This window comes from Physella acuta, unplaced genomic scaffold, assembly GCF_028476545.2.
Source record: "Physella acuta isolate Inbredline_101_S28 unplaced genomic scaffold, ASM2847654v3 ptg001323l, whole genome shotgun sequence".
NCBI lineage: Eukaryota > Metazoa > Mollusca > Gastropoda > Physidae > Physella > Physella acuta.
In genome coordinates, this window is record NW_026732838.1 from 29,593 (window position 1) to 44,187 (window position 14,595).

Genomic DNA, 14,595 nt, shown 5'->3' on the forward strand with positions numbered 1-14,595 from the left:
TATGGGCCACCAACTATAGCTCTCCAGAGTTCTCTGTCCTGCTGGAGTATGGGCCACCAACAACAACTCTCCAGAGTTCTCTGTCCTGATCTATTCTCTACACTTGATTTCACTTATCGACCCACCGAGAAATATGTCCATCAGTTCTCTTTGACATGCTTCGTTGTATGGTCTTCCAATTATGCTTTTTTGAACTTATATACGACGTCACTTAATGCTATATGTTACTTCAGGGCTGTTTGTAACCTTGCCATTTCTAATTGAGTGGTCTAATATTATTTTATATTTGCCCATATGGCTTTAGTTTGACATTACCACTGCTTCGCTAAATCAATTTATCGTTATAAAGAAAACTGAAGCTCTGTCAAAGTTAAGCCATGGCTTTGCTGTTGTTTTGCCAATAGCAAAATAGCATCAATCTCCTTACTGTATGGGAATCGCTCTTCATTGTTGACATGGAAATAAAATTGTTTCGTTCCTTTTCGTCTTCAGAGTCACCTGATACTTAAGGAATAAAAACTTTTAATTTTAAAAGGCGACACTTGTGTTTACAAAACCATAGGTATTGCGTGCGTATCTGTACTGTTCAGAATGTTACAATTCTGAAACACAAAATTGATTACAATGATATCATTAAAGTCATTTTTTTTTAAAAATCTCGTTAGCCTACTATTTCGGATTTTTTTTCTGACATTTTAATTTAATTTATTAAATATATTACAGCATGGTGCGTTTTAATTAAGCATTTATTTTTCTATGCTTAATGTGTACGTGTCTCTAGTTTTGTTTGTTTGTTGAAAGTGTTGTAGATACCGGTCAACGGGAAAAAATCAAAATGAAATTTTGTCAGTTAAAAAGTTAATTATTAACTTATTTCTAAAATCAAATATATAGAATTTACACAACAATTGTATGATGTCAGTAGTCTTACATTTAAACTTGCTGATAGATACTAATATATTTCACAATTTAAACGTTAAAAAACATCACAAAAGAAAGCATAGCTATTTCAAAAGTGAATGAATCGCAGAAAACTAAAAAACAAAACACAAAATCTAGACATATTATGAAGGCTAGTAATATTAAGAAGGCTAGACTTCCTATTAGCTTAAAACACGTTGTAACTCTACACTCCTTTTTGAATTGACATATATTCCTGCGTCTTCTGATTAACTCTTAACAAACTGAACTGTGAAAATCATTTTTGAAGTGATTAGTAGTTTTGGGTTAGTGCAATAAATAGTATTCTATTTGCAAAAAACAAAACAGTTAATTCTAAGTTTACAAGTAACAGTTTAAATGAAGAGATTTGCTATTTAACAAAATTCCAACAAATGAGAACATCAGATACAGATAAATGTAAAATATTTCCCATCTCAAAACCACATACATCGGAGTTTTGCAAAAGTAGCCACAGGTTTTATTCAACTAAACCGTGATATAGAAGATGAATCTTGGTGTTGAAAAATTGTTTTGCATTTAGTTGAGAGATAGAAAAATATTTTCTTTCAATATAAATGCATGCACAGTTGTGAGTGTTTTATGACAGTTGGTTATATTATTCGAGTATTAACCAAAATTATGTTTAATTTTTTAAGCCTACCCGAAATAATGTACACTAATAAGCTACATTTATTTATAAATGCTCATTAGCTATCATTATATCATTAAAACTGTAGGTCACATCTATAAGAAATAACAATCAGATCTAAAGTAAAGGCACTAAATGAGACATAAAGACACACATGTCATTTGTAAATAAGACACAGTAATAAATAGGTCATTTATAATCGCACTATATACGACAGAGAACACTATTTTAAAAAGTATAATCTAGTACTCTCATCCCCCCCCCCCCTCACCCACCGCCCTCGCGTGCACCACATCGATTTGCAAATAAGGAAACCCACACCCCCGTGTTTCTTTTCTCTCCGGTCTGGAATTTCAAAGCCGTTCCGTGACCTTCAGAGAGAAGCCGGCATTGTCTGTGGACCCCACACTCACAGAGGTGGCTGCCGCACCTGATCAAGACTGAAACAATCTGTTTCCGACCCCCGGTAGTTTTTTTCTCTCCCCCCACTTTCGTTTTTTCATGGTGTGCAACTTAGGACTCGGATGTCTAAACACTCACATAGGAGGGCGTCTCCCGAGTACTCTGTGTGTTCCTGGCTAAACACACGCGTCTAACGACTGACTGTGTGTTCCTGGCTAAACACTCACACACTCACGGCTGTGTTCCTGGCTAAACACTCACACACTCACGGCTGTGTTCCTGGCTAAACACTCACACACTCCAGACTCTGTTTCCCTGGCTAAACACTCACACACTCCCGTGTTCCTGGCTAAACACTCACACACTCTCGTGTTCCTGGCTAAACACTCACACACACACTACTGTGTTCCTGGATTAAAACCCTCCCTTGGTTCCCCCTCTCTTCAGCCATGCCCCTGATGAACAGGATTCCATTTGCTCACCATGTTTAATCTACATAAAATATCCTATCAGATAGCAGGATCCATTATGTTAAGGGGTCAGTACGAAAGCCATCTCTTCGGAAGCTTAATTTGGGAAAGCATATACAGGTAGTTTTAAGTTTTCAACCCTGCTACAGTTATCCAATTTAGGAAAATTTATTCAAGTAATTTTCAAATGCTTTTATCTGTTAGAGTAATCCAGGTACCCGTTTTAGCTGAGACTTCAATAAAAAAGTAAAATTCATTTGATTCTAAGGGGGTCGGCGTGGTCGAGTCGGTAAAGCTCATGGTTGCTAAACCGAAAAGTCTCGAGTTCGAACCCTCGGGCAGATGAGGCTCGTTCTACTCCAAAATTAAAACAACTGCTGCCTTGTAGTTTGTTCTTGGTTGGAAGCAAATCCAAAAAAGAAAAGCAGGCTGAAATCGGAGTCAATGGCCTCAATGGCGCATAACCAGTTGACACGTAACGCTTAATTGTGTTAGAGGCGTGGTCGAGTCGGCAAAAAGTTCATGGTTGATAAATTCGAACAAAAAGTCTCGAGTTCAAATCCAATGGCAGATAAATCTCGATCCCCTTCAACACTAATAATTAAGAACGAAGAAGAAGAAGAATATTTGATTCTACAATGTAAAACAGTTACGATTAAGAGTTAGCATGCTCGTAGAAGACCTGTCCTGATCAGTATTCGAACTTGGAGTCTTATGTAGAATATAGGTGAATGGCACAACATATCATTGCAGACACAGAAGTCGCTTTTAAACCAAACCACATGGGGTTAATGTTTAAACATCGTAAGGCTTTAATATAATTAAAAAAATATGACAGTGGTTGTTAAAAATTGATCTGGATGGGGGGGGGGGGGGGTGACGCTCTTTTAGATCACACTGCACCGATGTATTCCTACGTAAACATCACCTTCCCATGTGACAACTGTAAGATTAGTATTATGAGGTATCTTGACATTCTGTTACACAGGCATGATAAGCGAGCAGGAATCTTGCAGTAACCTATCCCCCGTTCGCCCGTTAAATTAGACGAATAGATAGATAGACACGGAAGAAAAGGAGAAACAGACATCTCGACATACTGTGGAATGGGTGACCGCCGCATCAAACACGCGAAATGTTACAAGTTTGAAGGGGCAACGGCAGAGATCTCTGCTACGCCGGGACCTCGGTATTCACGCGGGCTCGAAACCCTTTGAGCCATCCCCCCCTTCCCCCCACCCGGGTCCCGGCATAGCAGACTGCCTTTGAGTGAGGCAAGCCCGGCATAGCGGCTGGGTGTCGAGGGGGGTCAGGGAAAACAACCGAAGAAGAATTGTGTCTTGTTGAATGTTGGACAATATGCAACAATTGTCTTAAGGCTGAAGTTTTTTATATCGAATTTGTCTTGGTTTTTTTTCTTTTTTTTTTTGGGGGGGGGGTAGTATTTTGGATAGACTGGTTATACATTTTAAGCAGGTTTACGTAAGGTAGGTTAGGTAAAGCGTTGTTTGAATAGTTAGGTTTAGATATAAAATTAGTTTCAAGAAGATCCTATTTCCTAACCTTCATAATGAAAGTTACATGAAGAATCATATGAATAATTGTGTTTGTGTTTAAGATTAATTTTAAACAGCCCTTATTTCTAGACCCTCGTAGTATTAAACTCTCCCCAATCCTCAACCAATTTAATCAAATGGAAAAAAAAACTAGTTCACTGAAGTAACTATGTAAAAGAGAAAAAAAAACACCGTTTCTATTTTTATTCTTAATCTGGATGTTTTACATAACATGACATCACCCTCTAACTACACCTTTCACTCAAGTTTTACAAAACACGACATCAACCCCCACCCTCACCCCCACTACACCTTTCACTCACCCCGGCAACAAGACATAAAAACCCCCGTCAAGACAGATGTAGATTACTCGCCTCGTTACCCCCGGCGAGTACCACACCCCAGCCCCCCATAACTTTTACTGCCGGACCCCCAGCTCCGAGGGCCGGTAAACCACCATTTCCTGCCGAGGGACGGAGCAAGCCACCCACGAGGGGTATTGTAGATCAATAGCTCACCTCGGGGACTCGGCATCGTCAGGCGCTCTCAGCCTCGGTACCTCGATCTCGCCAGCCTGCGTTTTCATTGGCCGGGAGCCGCGGTGTAAAGGTGGCGCTCGTGTCTACAGCCGTGCGCCCCCTGCCGGCAGAAATATTCGATAAGACAACATGGCAAATAGGCGTTGGGGAGCCGGGTGGATGATTTATTGTCCGCTTTCGGTTTCTCCAAAGGGAGCAAGGAGAAAATTACCCACTCTGTTCAGGGGAGACTACTATCCGTATCTTCTTAACGCTAAATGGAAACGTTGAAAAATGAATAGCTGTCTGTTCATTTTCTGTCTATACGAAAAGAATTGTAAATTAGTGTGTTAACTTTAAATTTGACGTAGATGTATACCTATTTTGCATAGCTGGCGTAGACTTGTGCTTGTCCGTTTGTACAAAGTCAATCAGGTTTTTTTTTTAAATGGGATAAACAAACTGCTGAGGAAAAAAATATAGTTAATAATTAAAGGTTCTAAATAAATAAAACCATTAACTAATAAAAACATAACTCTTTAAAATCTGAAAATCAACTGGAGATTTCTTCATTGTTCGTACTCATACATTAATTGCGATGAAACTATTTTCATTTTTTTAAAAATCTAAGCATTGCCGGTCTCAGAATCTAGTTTAACTTTAAACCTAATCATAAACAGTTACAGTATCGTAATTGGTGACTTGGCCTATGCAAATACGTAAATATGGATTATTAATTATAACCCTTCCTTTAAGACGTCTGTGCTTAATTTAAAACTAATTAACCAGTCTTGTCCTGATTTGAGCTGACCTTAATCTAGATACCAGGGTTAGGGTCACAAACTGTTGCCAGCTTTGCGTGGGGGGGGGGGGGCGGGGGTCTCAGGTGAAGGCACCCCCCCCTACTCCCCAGTTACCGCGCGAAATAGAAAATTAATCGCGTCCTTGTGTGCTTTATTGATACGTGTACGGGTGAGAGGAAGGAGGCACCCACTTATTTCCTCATTATATTCAACTTGTGTCCCTCCCTGCTCCATCCCACCCCCTCTTTCCACCATCTCGGCACCTTCTTGGGGTAGCACACGTGCACATGGGGTCCTAGCAGAGAGCACCAGCGGGGCCACACAAGAAGCCCGAGCCAGTACCGCGGGCCGCTGTGGGCCCCTCTCTCGCCACTTCCGCGTCTTTTAGCAAAATGTCACGTCGAGCCGAGGCGAAATGCCAGACAGGCCCTCGGTGAAAGCTGAGACGGGTGTTCTGGTAACTGGACTAACCGGCGACCGGCTCCCGTGCTGCCCCCACGAACCGGCGACCGGCTCCCGTGTTACCCCCACTTGCTGGGTGTATCAGTTACATTCGTCAGAATTAAAAAAGGTAGTTTTGTTGGTTTTATGCTTGGTCCGTGTTGGGTCCATGCTAGGTGTGTGATAGAAACAGGATTATTCTATGCTTGTTTTATGCTTGGCGTATACTGGGTCTATGCTGGGTGATTGCTAGATGTATGTTATGTCACTGCTTGAAGTATGCTGGGTCTATGCTGGGTGTGTGATTGATGAATGACGGGTCATACTTGGTCTATGTTTGGCACAATATTCAGACACTATCCTTGGTGTCTTCAGGCTTTATGGATGGTGTATATTGGCTCTATGCTGGGCCTATACTTTACGTATGCTGGAACTCTGCTAGGCGTATTCTGGATATGTGCTTGGTGTATGTTGGGTATATGCTTGTTGTATGTTGGTTCTCTGCTTGGTGTTTGTTGGGTATATGCTTGGTGTATGTTGTATGCTTGTATAAGTTGGGTCTATGCTTAATGTATGTTGAGTCTATGCTTGTGCATGCTGTGTCTATGCTTGACGCTTTCTAATTTAGTTAACGTTCTAACTGTGGTAGTTGAGCCACGTGATACCCGTGTTTACATCGTCAACAAAAGATTTCATGTCCACTTTAAGTCGACTTTAATCAGACAAATTAGTGTACATAGATTTTTTTTTATGTTTCGTAATGTGCTATTCAGCTAATGAATACGATGTTGTTTTGCGTTGTACTTCAGCTAACTAGTTGTTAGGTTTTTGTGTTAGGGTCGGGATTACGGTCCGGGTTTAACTTATGGCTAAATTAAAGGCTAGGCCAAGGGCTAGGAATTAGGTTAGGCTTTGTGTTAAGGTTACCGTAAGCTACATGCTCCAAAGAATGCTAGTACTATAAATAGAACAATTTAGTAAGTTCCGGTTTCAAAATATTATGGATTAAATAAAAATCCAAAGGTTTGCGAGTCTGATAACTAGCGTGATAATTAAACAATTTGATTTTAAAAGGTATTTTTTTATTTACGGGGTAGTGAAGAATTTCTAAAAAAAATTAACATGAAATGGTATTATAAAAAAAAGGTTCAAATTTTAGACTATAAGGAATAACAATGTTCATACAACATAACATATCATTGCAATATTCAACAACAATATTAAAAAAAAATATAATACCACATAATATATTTAAAAAATAGTCTAAAATGCAATGTCATGAACATAAACAAATATACAATATTATAATAATTTTTATTCTCTTTAGTCAAGTGTTACACTATAAAACAAATATCTCGAAATTAAGAGTAGTAGCGTGTATATAATTTGTGTTTTTTTTTAAATCCTGTGCACTAGAATTTAATTTACGAGAAAACTGACAATGAATGCCTTACATAAAAAAACCACGTACATCATAATGTCTTGCATACACTTATCCCTTGTTATCCCCCTTTTGACTGACGTTCCAAAGGCCACGCCCATGATTTTTTCCGCCGTGTCTTTTTATCTGGTCCCTTTGAATGCGGGCGTACAGCTGGTGAGTAATTGCTGGCGTTACCTGCAGGTGGGGGCCGTCTGTCATCCGGCGTGCTACCTCCTGTCTGACGTCAGGTCCAGCGCTCGACAAGCCTCGGCCTTTAGCCTCTCGGCACCCTTTCTTGCTCTGTCTCACCCTGTCTTACCCTGTCTTACCCTGTCTTACCCTGTCTCATATCACCAGTGTCTCACCTCTCTCACCCTCCCAGCACCCCTGCCTCACCCTTCCCACCCCTGCCTCACCCTCCCTGCAGCCCTCTTTCGTACTGTCTCACAGTGCCAACACCTCTGCCTCACCCACCTCACCCCTGTCTCTTTCTCCCAGCACCCCTGTCTCACCCTCCCCACCTCCGTCTCACCCTCCAGCACCAATTTATAAAACTGTCTCACCCTGCCAACACCTCTCCCTCACCCTACTTGCACCTCTGCCCCACCCAGACAGACACCTGCCTTACCCTGCCCGCACCTTTGCCCTACCCCGTCAGTCTATCATCAACCCATCCTGCGGGTCACCAGCTGGTACCTGTCACGTGACCGTCGCCTTCCCCAGCCTCTTAAACATAAAGCTTTTAATAGAGAAACTATTTTAGATTAGAACTAACCGCTTATCCCGTCTATGAACGGTCCATATATATATATGTATATATATATATATATGTATATATATATATATATATATATATATATATATATATATATATATATATATATATATATATATATATATATATATATATATGTATGTATGTGTGTGTGTGTATATATATATATATGGGCATAATAGTGCTGACCACATTACCCCTTAATATGCCGAGGTGAAGAAACATATGAAATCGAGTTAATCTGCCCAATGGATCGCTAGGTCTAAAGAGGAATCTTTACTAGTACCTCACATGTATATTCAAAAAGAGTCTACAGTCAGACAGCACAAATTCTTCCAAAAGTTTACCAAAGACCCTCCACGCGACACACAATACTCACCCTTCATATTAATAACAACTCATCACAGAGGGCTGTGTCTGTAGCTATTTCAGGAATGCCATGAAACCACGCCCACCTCTGAAGGGCGGGTCAGAAAAATAAAAGCATACGTCAGTGGGTCAATCAGTTGTGATTTCAACGAGATGTCGCGCGAGATCTCGTTGAAGGAGATACTAGTAAACAAAGGTGTCTTTTTTTTTTTAACAATGTGGCAAATGTGTTGTATCAGAAATAACAAGTTTAATGTCAACTCCGACTTTTACACAGTTTCAAAGAGTTTTTATATTTGTTCCCGCGTTAGCGTATATGCGTACTATGTATTGTAAAATTGAAAATGTTATAGTACCAATGGCGTGTTATGTCCTTTTCGCTGAGTTGCAAAAAAAAAAATAATGTAAACATGAAATTCAGGTTGTGTTTTTCTTATTTCTTGGTAAATCACTACTTCTCTGATGTTTCTGTTGTGTAAATATGCGGGTTGTAACACTTGCAGTATTAAAAAATCGTGCATTCAGCTATCTACGACAATCTTATTATGGAGGTATCTTTTTTTTTAAATCTTAACATTACGCATTCAAATCGTTTATCATTGCGACCAATTAGTGGTAAATAAAAATTACCATTGTGATAATTTATCATTTTACCCCACGAAGATTACACAGAAGAAACTAAACATTCTTATTGAATCCCATAAAACAACTTATAATATATTGTTATTGTATCCCAGAAAAATGATTAAAAAATAAACAAAACGACAGATTGTCAGAATAATCCTTAACGATGATAAAGAAACTAAAACTTCACAAGTAGTTCTCATATACAAAACACGACTTCATAGAAATTGTAAATAATTTTTACTTTTCAATATACAGATTCAGGGTTTCACAGTAGGCCTAACTATTGATACATAACTATCATTTTAATATGCCGTACGAGGACTATTCAGAAACTACACATAACAAAAACGTCTAATTAAACAGCATATGCTATATACAGAAGGTTCACGAGAACATTTCAAGAAAATGCATTTATTAAGGATAAAAAGGGAAAATTCTCGAATGCAAACACCAATATTTAACAAGTCATAGATTTGACGTTAAAACAGTGGTTCTTTACCTGGGTTTGATCAAACCCTAGGGGTTCGGTGAGTCTGTCTCCGGGGTTCGGCGGAGGTCAAGACACACATCCGACTCATATGATTTGTCAGTGCAGACGACACAACTATTCAGAAAGTTTCGGTGAATGCGCATTATGAAACTGATGAGGTTCGGTACCTCCAAAAAGGTTAAGAACCACTGCATTAAAGATGAATCCATGATAGACATTAGCGTATGCCCATTTTAAACGCTTTCACTTTTTTTTTTTTTGCTTTAAGACGAGTAAAAATAAAAACGTTTAAAATAAAAATCACACCCCGATTAAATACTCACTTAAAGCGAACACAGGGACGCGCGAGAATCATAAAATAAACTCTATGTGGGTGAGCAGTGAGACTTGGATAAGTTGGGGAAAACATTTTTCTTGTGATTAAAGCTGCTGATAGCGGTGTGGCACGGGCGGCCACGTCATGCGGGAGATCCAGGGAGGCGATCTGTGACTGGGGTTTGTTGTTGTTCGTGGCCGGTGGAGAAAGATGGAGACGGCGGTCGAGTTCCCGGGGACGGGGCCTCCGCGAGAGTGTGCCGATGTTATTGTGTTGAATGGTGTGTTGGTTACTCCCGGGGTGTATGGGAAATCCATTTTAACATTTGTTATTTTATTTTTTTAGTGTATCATTGTATGACGTTCGCATTGTTTTTTTTTAAATTTGTTTTTGTAAACGCGTTTAAAAAATGAGTTTTAAGATTCCAGACGGAAGTATGCGCATGCTCGGTTTTCTCAACTTCCGGAAAACACACGTTATCGTAGTGGAGAAGTTATCTCTTTTTCACAGGAAACAAAAACATTGGTTGTCCTTGAACTTGGCTGGATGGAGTGGCTGGGAGGTAGAGCACGTGATTGTGTTTGTAAAGTTTTCGGTTGGTGCCCAGAGTAAAAAATATGTATTGGGCATTTAGGGAACAATGTATTTCTGTCGACGGCCAGCAATGTAACGTCAGCTGCTATAGTTAAACAGCTAGATGGACAACCAGATTGAAAAATGGACGGACAATCAGTCAGACAAATAGACGGACAGCCGGACTGAAAAATGATCGGTCAAACGGACTGACAAATAGACTGACAACCAGACTGACATTAATATTGTATCCTTTAAAAAAGTTTGTAAAAATCGAAATCACTCAACGTAATCTGCTATACAAACAATCCAGGCATGTTATAAAATTCTCGAGTATGCACAGATAAAGGCCTATGGTGTCATTAGATCTAAAGCCTAGGGTAGATCACTATCCTCTACCTTCACTACTACAGCAGCATATATGTTATGACAGAAGATGGCACACTTCAAAACAATAATTCCAGGACACATAAACCAACTATGTGTCCATCGTTGAATTGAAAAACATTCGAGTCCCTTACATTTTGGCAACGAAGATTTTATTCAATTTGAAAATGTAAAATGAAAAATGTAATCTCTTCCTTTTTTCTTCTTTCTTACGTGTACCGTTGAAAGGGATTCGCTCCAACACAATTCAGTACTAGGACTCAAGGTTGCTGTCCCCAGCTATCCAGCCACATCTGCCCGGGGATCCGAACTAGGGACTTTCCGGTTTGGCAGCCATGAGCTTTACCGACCCGACCACGCCGATTACTATACGTACTTTTCTATACCAGTGACTATACTTAAAACCTGCAGGATATGCGCACGCAATGTTTATCGAAACAATTTGAAGTTCAGCTAATTTGGAACCCCGAATCTCCCTGATTTGACATCTACATTTGGAATAAAAATCCCCTTTCTTCCTACGCCTGAGCTTACTTCGACTAAAGGACTACATCAGCCGAGAATACCTGACAATCCAAGAAAACACGGTGGCACTGGGGGCCCGCAGAACTAGCCTCGTTGTGATATTCCTTTCTGTTATTCTAACGTTTGTCCCGAGTGGGGTAGGCCGAAATAACAAGCGCGGGAAAAGGGGGAGAAAAACGGCCCCGTTGAGAAACGTAAAATCCGACTTGGGGCGAGGAATAACATGGACGATGGCCCGCAATGGCGGTGTGAAAGGGGGTGGGGGGTGGGGGGCTCCGATTGTAAAAATAACAGGGAAGTGTTATCACAATTAAACGTGTGTCAATGGGATATTCTTGACAGTGACTTCTAGGACGGCCGCTTGCTAGTACGTGAACAAAACCTGCTGTGTCGGCTTGATCGCCGGGGTGGGCTAACTTAGAAGCAAAGGGTGGTAATCGGGGCAAATGGAGTAATTAAAAAACTCAAATAATTTTTGTGTATGTAAAAAGTATTAATCTTTTTCATTCGCATGAAGCGTTAAATGTAAAATATTCCTATTTTTATAAATAGATTTTGAGTGTCTTTCGAATAGTACCTCATAATGCAATGAGTAGAGTGGGAAATAGGTTGCATGAGGAGTGGTTTTCAGTGGTAAAATGGGTGGGGAGGTTAGGGAGGATCGGCCTGTGTGTGAGGCCCAGAAATACGATCTTCACCTCGTTGTTTTCATTCAATACACTTCTCTGCACTGTGACTGCAGCCACCCCCACCCCACCCCCTTCCCTTCCTCTCCTTTGAAAATAAAAACACTGACTTAATGGACGCTTTTATTCTCGGCGATATCAAATTAACGATCTAGTACACTAACATTGCCGGGCGTCGCAATAGTCTGGGTACTCTCTAAACGCAGTAGCGTTACAGGGCTGAAGTCTGTGTGTGGGGGTGCTGTTCGCACCCAACCTAGGGACGCCATAGCATGCTGAAGACGATATTGTGGGTAGGGTGAGGCGAACACCCTGACCGCTTCAACAAAAAATAAAACTATCTCTTGGTCTTTGCAACCTTAAGCTACACCCTAATATCTGCCTCCTAAAGCTACACCCTAATAAAGCTACACTATAATAAAGCTACATCCTAATCTCTGCCACCTAAAGCTACACCCTAATAAAGCTACACCCTAATCTTTGCCACCTAAAGCTACACACTAATATCTGCCACCTAAAGCTACACCTACAGCTACACCCTAATCTCACCCACCTAAAGCTACACACTAATAAAGCTACACACTAATAAAGCTACACCCTAATAAAGGTACACCCTAATAAAGCTACATCCTAATCTCTGCCACCTAAAGCTACACCCTAATAAAGCTACACCCTAATAAAGCTACACCCTAATAAAGCTACACCCTAATCTCTGCCACCTAAAGCTACACCCTAATAAAGCTACACCATAATAAAGCTACAACTTAATAAAGCTACACCCTAATAAAGCTACACCCTAATAAAGCTACACCCTAATAAAGCTACACCATAATATCTGCCACCTAAATCTACACCCTAATAAAGCTACACCCTAATAAAGCTACACCCTAATAAAGCTACACCCTAATAAAGCTACACCATAATATCTGCCACCTAAAGCTACACCCTAATATCTGCCACCTAAAGCTACACCCTAATAAAGCTACACCCTAATAAAGCTACACCCTAATAAAGCTACACCCTAATAAAGCTACACCCCAATAAAGCTACACCCTAATCTCTGCCAACTAAAGCTACACCCTAATCTCTGCCACCTAAAGCTACACCCAGGAGCCAGACAGATAAAGAAAAGATTTTCGGCCAAGATGTGCACACGTCATCATGTCAGTAGCACATCCAGGTCACGATAAGTTCAGAGGTCACGCCGTATATGGGCAGTAAATAAAAACACGTTATGTAATCGGGCATTTTAAAAATTATCATACAATTTACACCACAGAAATGGGTATGATGAATCAGCATTTCTTTGATCACTGTCCTACAGCGGACTCTCCCAAATAGAGGTGTGTTAGGTTGTTAGCTGTTTTGTTATACCAGTTTTTGTTGGTTTATTTATTAGCGCCAGTGTTGTGATTAACGTTAACATAAGCACGTAGTTTTAGTTTATAGTTTATTACCGGTAATATAGACCCATGTTACAGTGTTAAATGATGTCATTATTGTATCGTCGATTGACCCTTGTATAACACATAAACCCGATACATGCTTAACTATCGCATCGTTTCTATGACAACACAATGCATTCTACCTGTCAGCTGTAATATTAAAAAAAAATATATAAATATTCAGTAATAAAAATAATAAAATATAAATATTAAAAAATAAAATATAAATATTCAGTAATAAAAATAATAAAAATATAAATATTAAAAAATAAAATATAAATATTCAGTAATAAAAATAATAAAAATATAAATATTAAAAAATAAAATATAAATATTCAGTAATAAAAATAATAAAATATAAATATTAAAAAATAAAAATGAAATATAAACATGCAATAATAAAAATAATAAAATATAAATATTCAATAATAAAAATGAAATTTAAATATTCAATAAAAAAATCAAATATAAATATTAAATAATAAAAACAGTATCCTAACAAATTAAAAATAATTGCTAGTAATAAAATCGTGATTGTCTTTAACTTTTGAGTATTCTAACATTGTAAGATTTTTAAAATTATTTCAGACGACAAAATGGAAAGCCACAAATTTTAAACGTTCGATAAACTTTTGCCACTGTCGAGTGAATGTAAACGACTTTATCCGAACGTCTTCAATAGATCTGTAGCCTATGTAGTTTAGCCAGACTCACCAGCCTTGTGTTTTTATGTAGATATCACGTGATGCCGGGACTAAATATAGTTTATTTATCAAGCACCTGTAAAAACTATAACATTTTATATATTATAAAAAAATATAATACACGCAAGGTGATATAGGACTATCAGTGCATGATGCTATGACCCACTTAATTTAATATTAAACTTTTCTACCTTTACAAAAAATAAAAAAATAAAGTATTTTTCCAATCTAAAAGTGTCCGTTTGGAAATTCCAGGAATAATTTCTTGAATCTACCACCGTTCGACCTTAGTGCGTTACTTTGACTGGGATGAAAATAATCCAAATAGCTTTATTTTCTTGCTAGTACACAAAAAATTCCTTTCACCAAATCGCCCAATCTACATAAGACGTAATGGAAAAAAAATAGCATTCGTTGTCTTAGGGGCGACTCGTGCACCCGTTTACGGGTAAATGAAACTAGTTAGACCGTGTAGTTACCCGTCAGGAGTTGTC

General features: G+C 39.0%; 1 protein-coding gene across 1 annotated transcript in view; it reads left to right on the forward strand.

Annotated features, from left to right (window-relative positions):
• The window catches only part of LOC131958383 (forkhead box protein A1-B), a 36,162-nt gene that overhangs the window by 10,236 nt on the left and 11,331 nt on the right, over nt 1–14,595 (forward strand). The gene's annotated exons all lie outside the window — the stretch shown is intronic.